At 42.2% G+C, this 21755-nt stretch overlaps 1 protein-coding gene across 5 annotated transcripts in view; it reads left to right on the top strand.

Moving 5' to 3' along the window:
• SLC41A2 (solute carrier family 41 member 2) overlaps positions 1-21755 on the top strand; it is a 152781-nt gene that overhangs the window by 8444 nt on the left and 122582 nt on the right. The window contains exon 1 of one of the 5 annotated variants that reach the window (XM_081249454.1): positions 10160-10301. The exons of 1 other annotated variant lie outside the window; for it this stretch is intronic. The gene's annotated coding sequence lies outside the window, so the exon portion shown is untranslated. Of the gene's footprint in view, positions 1-10159; positions 10449-10692; positions 10717-21755 lie in introns of those variants that run through there. 3 more of the 5 variants (XM_081249453.1, XM_081249456.1, XM_081249458.1) reach the window with 3 other exon arrangements.

A 21755-nucleotide genomic window follows, 5' to 3' on the forward strand; every position in this document is an offset into this window, starting at 1 on the left:
TGCAGCCAATAATATTTGGGATTTATTATTTTGAGAGTTTTTTCCCAAGAGGTAAATTTTACTCATTTTTTATCTTCAGCAGACTAACCAAACTGATTATTTATGTTGGTAGCTTTTCAAGTTGCTATCACCTGGCTCTCAGGCCCATAGGAACAATTATCTGTTTAATTTAATTACCCAGTTTTGCAAATCAAAACTATTTTATCTCTAGAGACATGGATATTTTAATGCTGAAAATTATGGTGTAATTACATTGCAAATAATTTATTTTGGTTAACCTCATAATTCATCCATTTCATGCTACGGATAAAATCAAACATTTGTGTCAAAGAAATGCCTTATTTTCTAGAACATAAAATGTTCACGCAGGGGGAGGGAGTAGGGAGGCATGGGGAACAGGATTTTATTTCTAGTTCGGAAGAGTAGCCACCTTAAATAAACTGGCTTAAACCTTGATTCTCTGCCGCACCTGCTGGAATTTAGAAAAAAAAATGTTTTAAGGTTTGAATTTTGTATACAGTGCAAGGTGTCGTTTCTTTGTCAAAGTTCTTTCCATACTATGGAACAAATGAGATCTGTGTTAAATTCTGCTAAATATTAATGAACCAAAAGTAACACCCATGAGTTAACTCCTGAGAGAGGACTGGAAGGAAATTTTTTTTTTTAAAACATTGGTAAATTGTGTACAGTTTGTACTGTTCCCTTTTTCTCATCCTACACTACCTCTTTCATCTATCTTATGTTAAGAACACTTTGCAAGTTTAGACATTCTGATATAAACTATGACGGGGCCCCCAAATTGCCATCCAGGACAGAGAGATCTCTATTATTTTGAAATGAATACTTTCATTTTCACAGAAGCTGTCTTCCTTTGAAGCTGCCCAAACAGACCACCTACACACTAGCTAGAAGTTCCTGATTTTTTTTTAGCCAAGAATACAGAAGGTATCAAAAGAGGGGTGGCTACAGAAAGCAGAAGCAGAACTAGCACGTTTTTGTATGGCTTCTACCTCTGCACTGGCTGGATGTTACCAAAATAACTCTTTACGTCCCTGTTCCCCCATCTCAATTTTTTGTCACTTTTTTGGGAATAAAATTTCTGATTTATAGACAAGTTGCAACAGTATTATAACCCCTGTAAACCATTTACCCAGATTCAAAAATGGATATATTTTGCTCCATTTGTTTTTTGCTTTGTCATATTTTTCTTTCTCTCCCCACACCATACAACACAATCCTTTTTTTGAATAATTCAAGGGCAAATTGTAGACTTCCTACTCTGTTTAACCTATAAATACTTCAGTGTATAAATCCTAAGGATATTTTCTTACATAACCAGAGTACAATGAACAAATCAGACAGTTTAACATGAATATAGTACCACTATGTAACCCATTGTTTGTATTCAAGCTTTAATTGTCTCAATACTGTCCTTTTTAACTTTTTTTTGCCAGTCGAGGATCCAGCACAAGAGCATGCACTGCATTCAGTCTCTCTATTAATCTGTGACAGTTTCTCAGTCATTTTTTCTTTTATGACTTTGACATTTTTTAAGAGGATAGACCAGACATTTCATAGACTGTCCCTCAATTTGGGTCTCTCTCCTGTTTCTTTGCAATTAGACTCAAATTATATATTTTTCGCAAATAAACCACAGAGGTGATACTAGGTCCTTCTCAGTCCATCATATCAGGAGGCACATGATGTAGTTTTGCCTCGTTACTGGTGATGTTAACTTTGATCACTTGGTTAAGGTGTTTGTGAAATTTCTGCACTGTCAAATTACTAGTTATTTATTTTCAATTAACAAGTATTTGTGGGGAGATATGTAAACATATCGTCTCATTAAACTTTCACTCCTTAATTTTTACATCTATAGATGATTTTCTATGTATTAGTTGGTATTCTATTGTGAGAAAGAGATTTCTTTTCTCCTATTTACTTATTTATTCACTTATTTATACCTGTGTGACTCATGGATTTTTATTCTATTTAATGGGCTTTCATCCATTACTATTATAATTTATTTTGATACTAAAATTGTCCCAGCAGGAGCCTTTTCAATTTGCAAATCTCTCCTTTTTATGTATCCCCATCATTCTTTGAGCACTTCCTTAATTTCTGGTACAAGTTATTGCAGATTCATTTTGTACTTTCCCTGTCCCAGCCCTGGAATTAACCTTTTCTCCAAGGAGCACTGGTTCCTATTAATGTTGAGAATGATATTTAGAAAGTAAGATCGGAATGTGTTAGTTAGCTAGGTGTGTTAATTGCTACTGATGTGTCCTAGCTTTTAGGCCTTCCCATTGTAGAGGGCAAGGAAACACACACATACACTCTCTTATCCACAATATATCTATATTTACTTCTATATTTATCTATGTTTAAAAGCTTCAAGAATGAGAAACTTGCAGCAATGTGTTGGAACCAGCATGAACCAGCTCATGAGGGCTGATTACTAGCTATTTGTAATTTTGTGAGCTGGTTGTTGTCTGAAATCATCTATGGGAGCATTTATACCATCACAATTGGCAAATGCTGCAAATCAAGTTTGTTTTTTTTACCCCCCCACCAACAGAACCAGTTTAGCAGAGTACCACTGGAAATCTGACTTTCATTATTCTCAATATATTTATTCAAAACACGTTACGTGGCAAAAGGGAATTAAGGTTGCTAATCAGCTGACTTTAAAATAGGGAGATAATCCTGAATTGTCTGGGTAGGCCCAATGTACTCACAAGGGTCCTTAAAGGTGGAAGAAGGAGGCAGAAAAGAGTCAAAAGAGGAAAAGAGGAAAAGTCAGAAAAGAGGATGGAAGGAGGGTCAGAGACACTGTGTACACTGCTGCCTTTGAAGACAGAGGAAGGGGGCCACAAGCCAAGGAATGAGGTCTGCCTCTAGAAGCTGGAAAAGGATTCTCCCCTAGAAGAGAGCCCCCAGAAGAAATGCAGCCCTGCTAACACCTTACTTTTGGTTCAGTGAGATTCATTTTGGACTTCTAACTTACAGAACTATAAGATAACAAATGTTTTGTTTTAAGGCACTAAGTTTGTGGTAATTTGTCACAGCAGCAATGGAAAACAAATATGCATAGTATGTATATTTTTTCTGTCAAGGCTCTCTCTCTTTCAGCATAGTGTCAGTGAGATTCATCCATTTTGTTAAGCATATCCATAATTTGTTTCATTTCATTGTGGAGTAATTCTATTATTAAATTAGTTTTTCCATTCTCCTATGATGAACTTTTGATTATTTCTAGTCTTAGACAACTATGAGAAAGCTGCTATGAACAGTTTTTTAAAAAATTTATTGGGCTTCCCTGGTGGTGCAGTGGTTGAGAGTCTGCCTGCTGATGCAGGGGACACGGGTTCATGCCCCAGTCCGGAAGGATCCCGCATGCTGTGGAGCGGCTGGGCCCATGAGCCATGGCCGCTGAACCTGCGCGTCCGGAGCCTGTGCTCCGCAACGGGAGAGGCCACAACAGTGAGAGGCCCACATACTGCAAAAAAAAAAAAAAATTAATTAATTTTATTGAAGTATAGTTGATTTACAATGCTATGTTTATTTCTGCTGTACAGCAAAGTGATTCAGTTATACATATATATATTCTTTTTCATATTCTTTTCCATTATGGTTTATCACAGGATATTGAATATAGTTCCCTGTGCTATACAGTAGGACCTTGTTGTTTATCCATCCTATATATAATAGTTTGCATCTGCTAATCCCAAATGCCCACTCCATCCCTCCCTTACCCCACCTCCCCCTTGGCAACCACAAGTCTGTTCTCTAGATATGTGAGTCTGTATCTATGAATGGTTTTATACAGTATTTTCGTGGGGGGGGATATATGAGCATCTATTTAAGGGAATGGTCACAATATTGGGTTTGGACAATATTGGGTTTGGACTTCCCTGGTGGCACAGTGGTTAAGTATCCGCCTGCCAATGCAGGGGACACGGTTCGAGCCCTGGTCTGGGAAGATGTGACATGCCACGGAGCAACTAAGCCTATGCACCACAGCTACTGAGCCTGAGTTCTAGAGCCCACAAGCCACAACTACTGAGCCTGCATGCCACAACTACTGAAGCCCATGCACCTAGAGCCCGTGCTCCGCAACATGAGAAGCCACCACAATGAGAAGCCCGCATACCACAATGAAGAGTAGCCTCCACTCGCCGCAACTAGAGAAAGCCCGCACGCAGCAATGAAGACCCAACACAGCCATTAATTAATTAATTAATTAATTAATTTTAAAAACCCAAAAACAAATATTGGGTTTTCCAGGTCCTTAAACCAAACAGTATCAGCAAGGCCACATCCTCATCCCCAGAATAATAGTCAATACCCAGATGTCCCTGAAAAATATCTCAGCCATCAGCATCCAGTGTTACAGAAAACTTGTCTCCCAACAAAATCCGAAAAGTCAGATTCAAGAAGCCAGAACAATGCCATATATAATTACATTTTAAAATCTATTAAGGGACTTCCCTGGTGGCGCAGTTGTTCCACCTGCCAATGCAGGGTACATGGGTTCGAGCCCTGGTCTGGGAAGATCCCACATGCCCGGAGCAACTAAGTCCGTACGTCACAACTATTGAGCCTGCACGCTAGAGCCTGCAAGCCACAACTACTGAGCCTGCGTGCCACAACTACTGAAGACCATGCGCCTAGAGCCCGTGCTCTGCAACAAGAGAAGCCACTGCAATGAGAAGGCCGCGCACCGCAACGAAGAGTAGCCCCTGCTCGCTGCAACTAGAGAAAGCCCGTGCGCAGCAATGAAGACCCAACACAGCCAAAAATAAATAAATAAATTTATTTTTAAAATTAAAAAAAATAAAATCTGGGCTTCCCTGGTGGCGCAGTGGTTGAGAGTCCGCCTGCCGATGCAGGGGACACGGGTTCGTGCCCCGGTCTGGGAAGATCCCACATGCCGCGGAGCGGTTGGGCCCGTGAGCCATGGCCGTTGAGCCTGCGCGTCCGGAGCCTGTGCTCCGCAACGGGAGAGGCCACAACAGTGAGAGGCCCACGTACAGCAAAAAAAAAAAAAATAAAAAATAAAAAAAATAAAATCTATTAATAATTCTGCTGGGAGTGGAACTGGAACAGAAAATCAAAATGCTGGTAGCAGCACCACTATAAGTAAAGGAAGGTCAATTAAAATGTATTTATTTATTCACTTCAGGGTGAAAATTATTGAGTATCTGTTCAAGGCTAACAACAGTGTGCTGGTCTGAGATTTAAAGGCCCTGCTGACAACCTAGTAGAACGATGGACAGATAAGTAAACATTTCCAACCTGGTATTTTAATTAAGTGCCATGATCATGCCCTTCACTGGCCGTCATGGAAGCAAAGAGCGAAGACCCTGAGTTCAGATGGTGGGTGCAGACCCGGGAAGGCTTATGGGAGAATGGAGTGTCCTAGTTAATGAGAACACCAAGCCCCGAAGCTGGGAGGCAGGAACCCATGGGCATGGTTGAGGAACGACAGGGCCCTGATGAGTATTCCAGGATAGCCGACCTCTGCTTTCTCAGAGATACGTTCTAAAGACACCAGGAATAGGGAACCCTTGAAACATTACCATGAGCTCGTGGAGGAAAACTCTCAGTAGGGACCCATCAACAAGGTGTTCTAAAAGAGATACAAATGTCACACTGAAATTCTTCAATTCCTTAAAAGCCCTGTCCCCCCTCTTTTTTTTTTTTTTTTTTGCGGTACCCGGGCCTCTCACTGCTGTGGCCTCTCCCGTTGCGGAGCACAGGCTCCGGACGCGCAGGCTCAGCGGCCATGGCTCACGGGCCCAGCTGCTCCACGGCATGTGGGATCTTCCCGGACCGGGGCACGAACCCGTATCCCCTGCATCGGCAGGCGGACTCCCAACCACTGCGCCACCAGGGGAGCCCCCCCCCTTTTTTGCATAAGTAGTTCCGTCTGCCTGGGATACTCTCCTTCCTTTCCTATCCTACCTCCTAAAATGGCTTTTACTTTAACTATTGATCCTTTAGATTTCAGCTCACTATCACTTCTTCCGGTAAGTCTTCCCTGACTCCTGCCTGTCCTCCCTCCCCCCAAACTTTGGAAGATGCTGCTGCTTTGTACAACTGCAGCCCCTCAGACTCTCCCTCACAGCTCCAGATATTGTTGTAATTGTTTACTGAGTTGTCTGTCTTCCCTGACAGACAATGCAGTGGTAAACTCAGGAGTCTTATTATCCCCATTTTACAGCTGTGGAATCTGAGGCACACTGTAATGGTTCAGTTACTCACCCATAAAGTAGGAATAACAGCAGTACTTAACGTAGAGTTGTCACGAAGACTGGGTGAGTTCACCCCGACAAGGCGATTAGAACAGCGAGACCTCACCAGGTGACCTCATTCCTGTCTCCTTTCTTCTCACAGTCTCATTCAGTCCTCCGCCAGGGATCCCGTTGAACCCTAAACCGCTTCTCTGCTCAGAGCCCTTCAGTGGCTCCTGTCTCACCCAGAGTGAAAGCCAAAGACCTCACCATGGCCTGCAAGCCTCGTGACCTGCCTCCAGCCACTGCTCTGCCTGCACCTGTGACCACTCTCCCCTTGATCACATCACTCCAGCCACACAGGGCTCTGCTGTCTCTTGAACACAACAAACACACTTCTGCCTCAGGACCTTTGTGCTTGCTGTACTTCCCAGGTAGCAGAGCTCTTCCCTCACTCCTTTCTGTTCAGACCTGTGAGACCTCCCTGGATCACCCTATAGACAGAAAGTCTCCCTTTCTGTCTACACATCCCCACAACCTGCCCCCAAACTCTCCAACTCCTTACCATGTTTTCTTTGTCTTCATAGTAGTTACCACCATATGGGATATACATTTGTCTATCCATCAATATACATATACAAGCATATGTCTGTTTGTTTGTTGTCTTTCTCCACTTGAATGTGAACTCTGTAAGGCAGGCATTTGTTCATTTTGGTCACTGCTCTATTCCCAGAGCACAGAACAGAGACAGCATGGCATTGGGTAAGTGCTCAGTAAATATTTGTAAATGAATGAATGACTACTATTATGATTATTTGGCAAATAGTAGGTCTACCATGACTACTTGTTGATTGAATGAACAAATGAATGTTCTAGAGATTCCTGGGAGGAGTGTGAATATTGTAGGATGCAGGGGAGGGGGAAGAAATGGGACATACGTCTGCAAACATGGGCTGCATGTCCTCTGAATCATGCTTTCCTCTAATCCTCTTTTCTTTATGAGTGTTTTATACGGTTTGTGGGACCACTTTTAAACAGTCCACAGGGTGGTTCTTGAACCTCAGTGATCATCAAGACTACCCGCAGAGATTCTTATTTAGTTGGGAGTTTAAGTAATTTTGAGCAAGGATTTAACCCTTAGTTTCCTCATCTGAAAACCGGCATTATAACACCACCCTCATAGGGGGTGAGGATTAAATAAAATAACCTCTGTGAAGCGTCTCACAAGTAGTAAATTTAGATTCCCTTTGCTTCTGCTCATCTTCTCTAAACCTTAGAGGTTAAATTCTTACAAACAAATCATATTCCCTGTTCTCTTAAAATTTAGCTTTATCTTCAGTCCAGATCTCTACTTTGAGTTCCAGATTTATTTTCCAAATATATACGCAGCATCTTCACTTGGATAGCTCATAGAGACTGCAAACCCAGCATATCCAAAGCAACTCGGAATGGTCCCCTTTAGTCTTCCTCCTCCAGGTTCTCCCTCTCAGGGAGTAAGATAAGCTCAAGCCAGAAACCTGGGAGTCATTTTTGGACACTTTCCTCTCCTTCACCTTCCACACACAGTCAAAGATCAAGCCTTTGCAGTTCTAACCCTGATCTATTTCTTTGACCCACTACCTCCTAATCCCCATTGCCCGCAAACTGGTCTTCACGCCTCCTCTGCTGTTCCCTTCCTGTTCCTGGTCCACACTACGACCAGCAATGTGTTTCATAAATACAAATCTGATCATGTCCAAATGGACCCTCTCCAACTCTTCAGTGGCTTCCTTTTGTCTTAAGGAATAAATCCAAAGTCCTCAGCGTGGCCCTCAAGGCTCCTGCCGGCCTGTCCTGCAGAACGAGCCATCTCACTCTGGCCACAGTGGCCCTATCCCAAGGCCTCCACAGGTGAAACCACTTCCTACCAAAGGGCCTTCAAATCCGCAGTTTCTGTAGCTTCAAGGGCACACTCCCCACCCCACCCCCTTCCCTTTGTTGCTGGGCCTCCTCCTCTTTATTCTTCAAGGCTCAGATTAAATGTCACTTCCTCAAAGAGATCTTTCTTATCTGCTAGAACAGACAGGTTCCTTTGTTACACACTTTCATAACTCCCAGCCTTTTCTCTAGCAATCATCCAACAGTGATTACTACATATCCTCCACTCTAAGTCACTTGCTTCACATTTAGGGTTGCCAGCTGTCAGGTAGAAGATGAACTAGTAATGTGATGTTGCCTGCACACATCGGGACCTAACTTTTCAGAAGGGGGTAGCTCTTGGTCAGCTTCCACCCTGAGCTATTTTCAGGGTTGAAACTTAATTTAAATTTGGATTCCAGCTTGAAGCTTAAAATAACTAAAAAAGTATACTCTATGTTGTGGCATACAGAGCGAAGCGTGCTGTATAAGCAGAAGGTTGCTACATACATGACCACTAATGAAATTCAGGGCAATGGAAGCCATCGGCTCTCTGAGAAGAAATGTTGGTAGAATTTTCAAAGCCAGTAGAGGGTGGCCTCTCCTCTGTATGCTTTGCGCAGAAATCTTGAAAGACTGCAGGACCCAGAGGAGGAACACATCTTTTTGGAACTTTTACTTCTGGCAAACTTTCAACAGCAGCTAATTACCTCTGAGTGATATGCAATTCAAAGCATTAAGAACAGAAACCACTTAAAAAGGCAGTCAAAACACTGTTTTTCCATATTCCTTGCAATTATACTTTCTTTCCTAATGATGTTCAGGGGTGAAGAACACTTACATGGGCCATTATAAAAAGCATTACCCCAGGGCTTCCCTGGTGGCGCAGTGGTTGAGAGTCCGCCTGCCGATGCAGGGCACAGAGGTTCGTGCCCCGGTCCAGGAAGATCCCACATGCCGCGGAGAGGCTAGGCCCGTGAGCCATGGCTGCTGAGCCTGCGCGTCCGGAGCCTGTGCTCCGCAACGGGAGAAGCCACAACAGTGAGAGGCCCGCGTACCGCAAAAAAAAAAAAAAAAGCATTACCCAAGATGGCCAAGACTGTTACAGAAGCACCCTGAAGGTGAAGGTCAAAACTCTGATGGCAAAGCAGAAGAAACAAACGGGATCAATGTACTCTCTGATATCCTTTAGCACCTGAAAATCTGCTACTAAATCATTGGAGTGACTTAGAGTTGGTGGAAGCTTTGATTGGGGGAAGTGTCATTTGCTGTTTAATTTTTTAAATGACAGTCTCTCTTTTAGAAGAAGAGCCTGAGGACGGAAACCTTTGTTTGGGTCACTGGAATACCTCCGCGGCGTTGCCCATTACCTACAAAAGATAGTTGTTAAATAAAATACACGAGTTCTCGGCTTTACGTTGCAAACTGTGGCTCACTTTTACATAGACTACAAAACAAACACGGGCAAGCTTGAGAAGTGTGGCATTCCAGACACCTCCACAGGGCTCACGCACTTTGCCTGTACACCTCTCTCCCACTGCCGGGAGCTGCTCTAAATCTCATTCTCCTGGGGGTCGCTCCCCTTCTCTCCTACCTCGGATCAAGTCCATTCTGCACCGCTCTTAAGAAAGGCTTACACAGTTTTAACCCCGGCCTGCGAGAAGGAAATACGAAGACAGCCAGAAGGAGGTCCCTGGTCTGAGAACAGAAATCATGAGTCATAGATTTGGGGGCTCGGACCGAGGAGCAGCCAGCGATGTGGATGTGCGTGGGTCGGTGGGGATGGAGGGGGCTGACGAACAAGGAAGGCCACAGCTCTTCTCTGCTGAGTAGCCTCCCTTGAAATAGTCCCCTTTCGCTCTGCCCTATCGGGTTCTCGGCCCGCGTTCGTCAGGTTGCGGCCAAAGGTCCGGGAGAAGGCGGCGCTCGCGCTCCAGGTCGCCAACCAGGCGGCCACATCACCAGGCTCTCGCTTTCCCCCGGGCGGCGGCGCGGCTGCGCCTGCGCTGGGCGGCCGCGCGGGGGCGGGGCGGGCGGCTGGAAGCCCGCGGGCGGAGGGCGCCGGCTCCGGGGCTGTCAGCGCGGGGTGCGACGGCGCGAGGAGGCGCGCCAGAGGAAGGAGCCACGGACGCTGGGCAGCCGTCGCCGCCGCCGCCGCTGGGGGACTAGGTGAATGCCCCTTCCGTCCCCTGCCACGGTGCCTCGGTCGCGTCTGAGGAGGCGGGGTCCCCTCTCCTCGCACCGCTTTCCGGGGCAGGTGATAATGGAGGGAAAGTCTCGGCTTTGGCCGCGGCGCGGGGTTCGGGCGCATCCCAGGTACTGGAGGGAGGCTTGAGACCCGGCGGCCGGGGCGTAGGGAGGCCAGGGCAGGGGGAGCGGCCGAGCGGCGGGGCCCGCCCGAGCCGCCGTGTCCCCTCCGGGCCCACAGGCAGCGCCCGAGCCCGGCCCGCCGCGGCAGCCCCACCTCGGGCGGGAGGGCTGGCCGGCCCTGGGCGCCCGCAACGGAGCCGGGCAGCCGTGGTTGGTCGTCCCCGGCCCTGACAGTGGACCGGACAGCGGGTGGTGGCTGAGTGATGAGTGGAAGGTGAGGACGGATGGAGACCCTGCGAGTCAGGCTGGGGCACACCCCATATCCAAGGCTTTAGGGCTCACAATTGCTCCGTGTCACCGTGTTCTTTCATTCCTTTCTTTATATATGTGAAATATATCTCAACTAAAAAAAACCCAAACGTTGATTCATAGAAAGAGAATACGTATATGTATGTAATACATTTGTAGGTATATTATGTGTCTATGTAATTTCTTTCTGTAAATGAAGAATTTTTTTTAAAAAATTGAGATATAGTTCACATACCATAAAATTCATTCTTTTAAAGCGCGGCCTTTAGTATTTTCACCGAGTTTTGCAACTATCACCACCATGCAGAACATTTCATCACCCCAGAATGAAACCCTATACCCATTAAAAGTCACTCCTCATTCCCCCCTTATCCCACCCCCTGGCGACCACTAATCTCCTTTCCGTCTCTATGGATTTGCCTATTCTGTAAGTTTCATATGAGTGGAATCATACATTATGTGGCTTTTAGTGTCTGGCTTCCTTCACACAGCATGTTTTCAAGGTTTATCCATGTATAGCATGTATCAGTACTTATTTTTTATGGCTGGATAGTATTCCATTGTATTGGTGTACCACAATACCACATTTTGTTTATCCATTTTCAGTTGATGGGCATTAAGGATGTTTCTACTTTTTGGCCATTGTGAATAATGCTGCTATGAACATTTGTGTACAAGTTTTTATGTGGGCATATGATTTCCATTCTTTTGGGTCTGTATATTTAACTTTTTCAGGAACTGTCAGACTTTTCCAAAGTAGCTGCACCATTTTACATTATCATCAAACAGTGTATGAGGGTTCCAGTTTCTTCACGTTCTCACCAACACTTGTTATTGACTATTTGCTAGTTTTTATTACAGACTGGTGGGTATGAAGTAGTGTTGATTTGCATTTCTTTATGACGAATTATGTTGAGCATCTTTTCATGTGCTTATTGGCCACTTGTGTATCTGCTTTGGAGAACTGTCTATTCAGATCTTTTGCCCATATTTTAATTGGGTTGTCTTTTTACTGTTGAATTATATTTAAAAAATTCTAGGTTTGGGGGACGAGCACTGACCGAAAAACCCAACCAACCTGATACCAAGCAACATAATGCTTCTACTTGGGGGAAGTGAATAAGTGCCATTTAAGTCTGTCAGAATATGCTAACTGTCATTTCTTGGGTGCCTTACTGCCCCTTTACCCTTTTTGGTATTTTGAGAAAAGCCACAAAAAGTGTGTTCATGACCAAAGTCAAGAGAGAACACACACAGTTAGCATTTTCATGTATTCTGTGCTTGGTTTGGAAAGTCCCAGTTATCGCTTTAATTACAAATAATTTATTTGGGTGGCTAGCTAAGCAAACTAATAAAAAATAGCAAACACCAATTACTCAATTAAAATTTCGTATACTTCTCAGGCAAAGTAGAAGATCTTATTATCCTAAGTTTGTGTAGTCTTTATTACAGCTATATTCATATTTGGGTGGCAAATAAGTATCTTTTATGGCGCTGAAGTTAAGAGCCACTTGCAGCTGAATGAATGCTACTTTGCCTATTTCGTGCTTAATTTCTGAGCACACACAAATTCAGCATCAGCCTCAGGTCTTTCGTACAAAAACCACTGAAAAAGACATGATGTTTGCCTCCCAGGAATTCAAGCTCATTTTTCTTTTATGACTGTTCTAAAGTACACTACCAAATTTCGGAAACATTATGGAAAATAAAATTAGAGATTTTCAAGTGGAATTAATGGATAAACAACTGATTCAAAGTGGGTGAAGAGCCGTCCAGTCCTGCTCTTCAACTACTAAACTTTAAACAATGGAAATGTTATTTAACCCCTTTATGCCTCATTGACCTCATTAGTAGAATGAGGTAATAATTGCAATATAGAACCTGAGTATATGTTTTTGTTTTACCTAATAGAATGAATGGATGACTAAATATCCTGTAGTTACAAATGCTTTCCCAAGTTGGCTTTCTCTGCCCCCTGGGGTTTTTAGTGTCACTTAAGGACTGAAAGTTGGGGAAAATGTGGGAACAACTTTGGGGATGTGATCCCTGGGAAATGCTGATCAGAGCGGAGCTGCCTCCTTTATGGGAGCTTTTTAGGCACCCCTCATCTTTTCTCTGAAATTACTGTAGTTAGATTTCTCTAGCTTAAAAATGTCTGTGTGTGTGTGTATGAAATAAAAAATATATGTATCTCTAGTAGGCTGGCTAGCCTGTTAGCCAGTTATTTTATCTTAATGTGAACGAATTTAATCAGATTGTTTTCCTCCAGATCAGCTGCACTGAGGAAATGGGAGTTTTGACGTGAGGAGGGATAGGAGACGTCAGTGGTATGGGATCATGGAACATTTTGGAGGTTTGGGGAAAACTTGCTCTATTTCTAAAAGTGTGGGTGTTGAAAATGGAGATCTATGGGCAGCATAAAAGGTCTGGAAGACGAGAAAAGAGAAGCAAGAATGATAAACAATTTGGAGGGGAAGGTTGTAGGATACAACGATAGGTTCAACTTCTTTAGACATTTTTGCCCAAGAAAAAGTCAAACGAGGAAAAGTGAAAGAAACCTTCTTCTCCTTCGTTTCATCCCCTTCCCTTTTGCTCCACCTTGTTCCTCTGTGCTACTCAGAAATCAGAACCCAGAAATCAGACTGGGGTGACTGGTATTCCTCTTGGAGCTTTTCAGTGTGCTGATTACATCTCTTCTCTCTCCAGATTCTGCAAATTGAGATCAGATTCAAGAAGCCAGATGAGGCTTATAGTACTATTAAAATATCATTTAATTTTCATTTCTGGTAAAGCTGGATTGGAGAATTTCGCTTAGAGCCACACTTCCTCTGTTCCTTCTTAATTTATCTACCCACACGATTCTAGAGCACCTAAACAACTGCAGGTCTCCCCTGCAGGCAGGGAAACTCCTGTCTTGGGGAGATTTCCTCATAGGAGTTGGGAGGGAAAGGAGAACCTTCTCTTCTTGAAGACAGATAAATCCAAGAGCCAGTGAGAGCTCAGGGCTGGGGCCTGTCTGGAATATTGACCTTTATTCTTATCTCAGCCATTAGATAAGTCACTTTGCTCTAGGAGGAACGGATAGTATAGGGAGAAAGCAAGGTGTCCCTTTAATCCTGTTTTCTCCTACTGAGAGGAATGAAAGTTCTCTTGTCCTTGCAGAGAGGCAAATAAGCAGCCACCCTCTCATCAGTTAAGTGCTTGTGGGTAATAGCGTTTTGTAGGCTAGCTTAGGAACTTAATCACCATTTGTATAATTGGAACTGAGAATATATTTTCCTTTGAACTGGCTAAACCTCTTAACAGTTTTTAAGTGGGTGCTTATTTCATTGTGCGGTTAAATATATAGATTATTCAAGTCCATTTCCTTACTTGCTTTACTCCTCATTGACTGAGTGCCTAGTAAGTAACAGGCACTGGGCTAGGCTCTCAGGATTCAGCAGAGACCAAGAAGGCGTCCCGCCGCTCATGGAGTTTACAGCCTAGAAAGACAATTAGCACACATACAATTACAGTAAAGCTTAATGAATGTTAGAAAGCACTTCAGGAACGCAGAGGAGGGGGAACTCATCTAAGAGGGTCAGGGAAGTGATGTTTAAGAGCTCAGGTCACAAAGTAGCATAGGAAGTAGCCAGAAAAAGGCAAGAAGGAGGATGAGCAAGAATGTTTCCGGCAAAAAGAATGTGTGGAAAGGCCAAGAAGTGAGAGAGAGAGAGAGAGAGTGTGGTATATACCAAGGTGGTATTTTTCAAGCTGCAGGCACCTAGGCACCGACCAGGAGATTGTAAAATTAATTTAGTGGTTGCGAACTGCATGTTTTAAAAAAGAAATAAAATAGAAAATAAGCATGTCACACATAGATACTTTACTAGATTGTGATGTATAAAATCCCTACAATAAAAGAAACAGAGAAAAAGGACAGTATGACCACAGCCAAAGATCTTGGGTAGGTGGGAATGGTGATGCAAGATTTAGTTACCCTTTTTAAACATTTTGGATTTATCTTAGAGGAAATGAGAAGCCATTGAAAAGGTTTAATCAGAGCCTGATTAGATTAATATTTTCTAAGGATCCCTTTGAATACCTCGTTTTCTTCTACTCAAATATAAACTTTGCATTCCTCGGCCCAGTGTTACGGGTATTCCAAAGTTTGGTTCCAGTCTCTTTCTTCTAAAGAATATTTCTATTTTTGGTACTGGAACTTCTCATTTCATAAAGATTTGTGGTTTGCCAAAGTGCCTTTGCACCAAGAGGGAAAGATCTATGAGAGAAGGCCTTGCTTCTGTCTTGTTCACATTGAACGTCTGGCGTTTAGCATGGTGCCCCATGCCCAGTAGGGACTAGGCAAATCTTTGCTGATAGGGTCTAAATACCCTGACTATTAGAACTGTTACATAGTAGTAGAAGTGACCTTGATGTTTCTAGCAATCCTTGCTTTTGGAAAAAGAAAAAGGTTTTTTGTTGTTGTTGTTTTAATTTTTATTAATTTTTTTTTTTTTTTGGCTGTGTTGGGTCTTCGTTGCTGTGCATGGGCTTTCTCTAGTTGCGGTGAGTGGGGGCTACTCTTCGTTGCGGTGCACGGGCTTCTCATTGTGGTGGCTTCTCTTGTTGTGGAGCACGGGCTCTAGGCGCGCAGGCTTCAGTAGTTGTGGTACGTGGGCTCAGTAGTTGTGGCTTGTGGGCTCTAGAGCGCAGGCTCAGTAGTTGTGGTGCACGGGCTTAGTTGCTCCGCGGCATGTGGGATCTTCCAGACCAGGGCTCGAACCCGTGTCCCCCACATTGGCAGGTGGATTCCTAACCACTGTGCCACCAGGGAAGCCAGAAAAAGGTTTTATTAGAAATTCTTTTTGCCCAGTTGGATTCATTAGTGATAGAACTCCATTCACTTATTTAACAAAAAGTTAATTTAACAAAAAGTACTTTTGTTATACTAAAACAGTAGTAGAGATAAGAAAAAGAACAACAGACTTTCTGACTCTGGGGTTTCTGCTTTCAAGAAGTACAGAACATTGCAGGCTGTTCACAGGAGGGGGCAGTCGGGCAACCACTTATGTTTTGTTTGAACAGATAGGCATTCTCTGAGCACTCACCAAAAGGCAGTTTTATAAAGATGGCTGGGGACAAAGTGAATACATTGATGAAAATGTATCAGTCATCTGCAGCCAATCCAGCCGACTGTGCTCTTTTCCCCATGGGGGCCTGGTGCGCAATGGCGGCAAGCAGCAGCCTCCTCGGTAGTGTATGCAGCCTGTTGCCTGTATAGGTTGCCCTAAGGGACCTCGGAGACAGCCCTTTCCAGTGGACATTAATGACTGGCATGCTGTCCCCAATCTAGGCTCCAGACAGGTATGCATGGTGCCTTTGGAAAGCCCCAGGGCACAGTGGTCAGGGTCCACATTGGCCACGTCATGATGTCCGTCTGCACCAAGCTACAGAACAAGGAACATGTGATTGAGGCCCACAGCAGGGCCAAGTTCAAGTTCCCTGGCCACCAGAAGACCCACATCTGCAAGAAGTGGGGATTTACTAAGTTTAATGCAGACAAATTTGAAAACATGGTGGCAGAAAAGCGGCTTATCCCGGATGGCTGTGGGGTCCAATACATCCCTCGTCGTGGCCCCCTGGACGGATGGCGGGCCCTGCGCTCGCGAGAGCCTTGGCACTGTCCCCTCCTTACTCACGCCCACCAATAAATCCTACTTCCTTGTCCAAGAAAAAGAAAATGTATCAATCATATGAGCTTAATGGAGAGGCAACAGAAAATAGATTTTGATCTTAGAAGTAAAAATAGAACATCCATATACCCAACAGGACTTACAGTTAAGAATTTAATGGTGTCAGTTTGTTGCCAGAGAGTGATTGTACTGTCCCAGTACTGTGACTTCACAGAATTGGATCGTGAAACCCAACTGTGAAGGAAAATTGTTTCAGTGTATGGTTTTGATAAGTGGCAAGAGAAGTTATGGAAAATTCATGAAAGAGAGACTTCAAGTTCTGTTTCAGATTTCCCTTTAATACATGTTTTTTTTTTTTTTTTTTTTTTTTTTTTTTTTTTTTTTTTTTTTTTTTTTTTTTCTTTTTGCGGTATGCGGGCCTCTCACTGTCGTGGCCTCTCCCGTTGCGGAGCACAGGCTCCGGACGCGCAGGCCCAGCGGCCATGGCTCACGGGCCCAGCCGCTCTGCGGCATATGGGATCCTCCCAGACCGGGGCACGAACCCGTATCCCCTGCATCCGTAGGCGGACTCTCAACCACTGCGCCACCAGGGAGGCCCTAATACATGTTTTGAGGTATGGAAACTTTGCTAATTAGTTTTGTAAATTAGATTTTATATATCTTAAACATGCATGCTAGGATCAAATCTTGCTACTATAGGATGGCTTTTTAAATTTATTTATTTATTTATCTATCTATCTATCTAGTTATTTATTTATTTTATGGCTCTGTTGGTTCTTGGTTGCTGCACACGGACTTTCTCTAGTTGCGGTGAGCGGGGCTACTCTTCGTTGCGGTGCTCAGGCTTCTCATTGCGGTGGCTTCTCTTGTTGCGGAGCACGGGCTCTAGGCACGCGGGCTTCAGTAGTTGTGGCTCACGGGCTCTAGAGCGTGGGCTCAGTAGTTGTGGCGGCCAGACTTAGTTGCTCCGCGGCATGTGGGATCTTCCCCGACCAGGGCCTGAACCTGTGTCCCCTGCATCGGCAGGTGGATTCTTAATGACTGCACCACCAGGGAAGTCCCTATAGGATGACTTTTAAAAAATACTAATTGAATTTTATATTTTTATGTTCTAGAGAGTCCTATTTTAAGCAGTGTATTATAGAACTTAAATGGAAACCATTAACTTGTATAAATTTATCCTAAGAAAATCATTCTAAATATGAGAAAGTCTTATGCACAAAGATGTTCATTTTCATGGCAATATAATTGAGTCAAGAAAATATCCTGCTATAAGGAAATGATTCATTAAAATGTGGCAATTCTCTTGAAGAAATTTAACCATTCAAAATGCTTTTTTAGATCAATGGTATCTTATTTCTTTTTAAATTAAAAAGTAAAAAGTGCTCAATATAAGCAAAAGTTCAAATAATATTAAAAAATGCAAGACTTAAAAAGTGAAAATAGTATTTCAAGTCCTTCCTTACCCTGCTCCCTCAACCTAGGCCAACCCAGTTCTCCAGAAGTCAGTGCTCTGAGCACTTTGGTATCTGTCCTTCCAGACCTTTTTCTAACCCAGTGGTTTTCAAACTGTGCTCCAAGGAGGGGCTTTGGGGGCTTCTCAATTAGGTAAGATGGGGACTGAGTGGGGCTTCAACCGGTACTGCTTTGCTTTTACCTGTTTTCTATATTGGGGTTTCGAGTAGGGTTTAATTTAAACAAAGCATTCCCCTGCATTAAAAATAAATGTTCAAAAACAGTTGGCCTAATTCAGAAAATGAAGTCCTAACCCCGCAGTCAGGAATTCCAGATCTTCCAGTTTACTGTTTTTTTGCTGCTTGGTGGGCCTAATTCAGAAAATGAAGTCCTAACCCCGCAGTCAGGAATTCCAGATCTTCCAGTTTACTGTTTTTTTGCTGCTTGGTGATACGGATCTTCTACTCAGACCTGCCTATCCATTTCCCCAGCAGTCGTTTGCCTGGTTGCCAGCCACCTCATTAGGACATACTTCCCCTTCTTTTTCTCCATCTCTCTAAATGTTGTTATTTAAGGTTCAACTCGTCAATGTTTCGTTCACTCCTTCTTTCAACATTTTTAGTGGACACCACCTACATTTTGACTAATACTGAGTGGGGGATATGCAGAATTTTGTATCAAAAGCTCACAGACTAGTAAAGAGCAACCTTCATGTACATAAGTGCAATTATGTATTATAAAGCAAGAGCGTTTGAGGGGCAGATACTAAAGATATAAGTGATCTCTTCCTTCTACACTACCTTATATGGCACTTATAAAAAGGGCAATTTATGGTATGGTTACATTTCTGGGTCTTCAGTAAATAATTGCTCATTTATTTATTAACAGAAGATAATGCAGAAGAGAATTCACCTGTGAATTAGGGGGTGAGACTTGGGAGGGAGCTGTTTCCATTCTTGAGCAATCAACTGTGTTCAAAAATAACTTGAATCCAACCTGCTAGATTCTGGTGTAGGGCATGGAGTTGGGAGAGAGCACTGAAGGACTTGTTCTGTAATCCTCGTCTCTGTGGCCCCTCACACTGGTGTACAGGGAATGCCTGTCATTTCTGCTTTATCATTAACTGGTAAGAAAGTTGTGAATTTGAGTCCTGTGTCTTTATTTTACTGACTTTATAACTTGAGCATATTACTTAACCTCTCTGAGACTCAGTTTCCTGAACTGTAGTGTATGAACATGTCTACCTCCTAGGTTTTCAGAAAAGATTATACAAGTACATACAAAGAAAGTCTATTCTTTTTGCTTTCAGTGGTTTTGATGTTCTGTAGAATGGGTGATTGTTCTCCTTTCTTTGGGGTTTAAGTTTTTAGATATTTGGGAGGACTTAAGGATTAGACTCTAGTTCTTTTTTTTTTTTTTTTTTTGGTCACACCACATGGCTTGCAGGGTCTTAGTTCCCCGACCAAGTATCAAACCCATGCCCCCTGCATTGGAAGCATGGAGCCCTAACCAGTGGACCTCCAGGGAATTCCCTAGACTTCAGTTCTTTGAAGAAGTGGTTTTTTTTTATTCTGAGAGTGGCTTTTTGATAAGCTTTTCATATTCCTGGTAAGGTATGAATAAACAATATAGGAAAGTAATAAGGCCAAAGAACATTTAGTGGGGAAATAAATCTTTTTCATTATTAACCAGTGTATTCTCCTGGGATTTAAAGCAGCCTGTTATATCTATGATCAAGAAAGCAAAATTACTAGGTAGGCTCAGAGTCCAAAGCCTGGCCTATTTTCTTCATTTTATCTGCCACTTTCCTCTATCTTTTACATAACAAACAGTAAAGAATTTTTATGGTAATGTTCTAGTACTCTTTGGAAAAAAAAAAAAGTCAGAGAACTCTTGTCTGTCATTTCTGGATTATAGGTTTCAGAATAACCCCAGGCAAACTCATGATGGATTCTATGTAATATTTCTCGTTCTGGTTGAGCAGACTTAGTTCTCTAGTCTAGAATAAACCTTACAGTAATGGTTTAAGGTAGTCTGTTTTATTTGTAAATTGTAAAAATGTTATTTAGATATCTTTTTAAAAGTAAAAAAGTACATTATGTATGATATTTAAATTTAACAACAGTATTAGAGCTACTTCCTATTCCAGCTTTCATCTTCTTTTTTCCTTTTAAAACATTGTGGTTTCCTGAAGACCTGTGTTGTTCAGTATATATAGGTACCATTTGTTCTGTGTATATACTGGTCATTATAGATATACAGTATTTTATAGCATGCTGACAGTTTAATGAAAAATAGGATGAGTGCAGTGTATACAATGTAAATATTAAACTTCAGTTTATTTTTTAAAGAAGGTAGGAACAAAACAGTTGATCTGAAAATTATAAGGTAGGGGTTTAATACAGCAATGTATAATATTTTTGTGATTCTGTGGTCTAGTCTGTTCCTTAGTAAAGGGAGAAAGAGGTGGAAAGTAGATTTTGAGCCTTTTACAAAAATGTATAATAATGAATAATGATGATGGTAACTAGCTAATATTTACTGAAGGCTCGATACACTGTTCTAAGCACCTTACATGTATTAAGTCATTTAATTCTCACAGTAACCCAATGGAGGAGATATTTTTTCATGAGGAAACTAAAGTATAGAGGCATACATCCCATAGCTAGTGAAAGTCAGAATTTAAGCCAAAGCAGTTTGACTTTAGAACCTAGCCTCTAAACTACTGTCAATATCATTAGTGTGTTGACATTTAATTCTTTGGAAGAATTGAATTTTCACATTTAATTCTTCTTCACATTTAATTTTTTGGAAGCAAATCGTCGCTTTTAATTGAAGTGTGGAGATTTGCTGAATAAGTCACTTGAAATTCCCCTGTAAAACCACTCAATGCAAATCATGTTATCGATTTATTCATATAATGAAAACATTGCATATATCTCGGGAAGCTTTGTACAGTTTCAAACATAGCATAAAGCATTTACCAGTGATTCCACATGAATAATACAACTTTGAACAAGCAGTTAATAATCTCCGTTTCAAAATGTGTTTGACTGAAATCTGTGTGCTCAAGTCTGGGATTTTGATTGTGCGTAGATTTTATCATCTGAGTTTAAACTCATATAATTCCTTGGAACAAAACCTATTCTTTTCTCAATCCCTGGGGGCAGTGCTTAATAGACAATGTAAGCATGTGTTTGAGCATTAGCAAGGGGGCACCAAAAGAGAGAAAAAAATTTAAATAATTCAATATTTTGTAAATTTTTTTCAGTTTTTTTAATATATATATTTCAGATTATTTTCCATTATGGGTTATTACAAGATACTGAATATAGTTCCCTGTGCTAAACAGTAAATCCTGTTGCTTATCTCTTTTATGTATAGTGGTTTGTATCTGTTAATCCCATACTTCTAATTTATCCCTTCCCCTCCCTCCCTTTGCCCTTTGGTAACCATAAGTTTGTTTTCTATGTCTGTGAGTCTGTTTCTATTTTGTATATAGATTCATTTGTATTATTTTTTAAGATTCCACATATAAGTGATATAATATTTGTCTTTCTCTGTCTGACTTACTTCACTCAGTATGATAATCTCTAGGTCCGTCCATGTTGCTGCAAATGACAATATTTCATTTGTTTTTATGGCTGAGTAATATTCCATTGTGTATATATACCACTTTTTTATCCATTCATCTGTCAGTGGACATTTAGATTGTTTCCATGTCTTGGCTCTTGTAAATAGTGCTGCTGTGAACACTGAGGTGAACTAGAGTTTTCATATTTTCTGGAGATATGCTCAGGAGTGGTATTGCTGGGTCATATGGTGGTTCTGTTTTTAGTTTTTTGTTTTTTTTTTAAAGAAGACGTTGGGGGTA

This window comes from Mesoplodon bidens, assembly GCF_964165515.1.
Source record: "Mesoplodon bidens genome assembly, chromosome: 11".
NCBI classification, from domain to species: Eukaryota; Metazoa; Chordata; class Mammalia; order Artiodactyla; family Ziphiidae; genus Mesoplodon; species Mesoplodon bidens.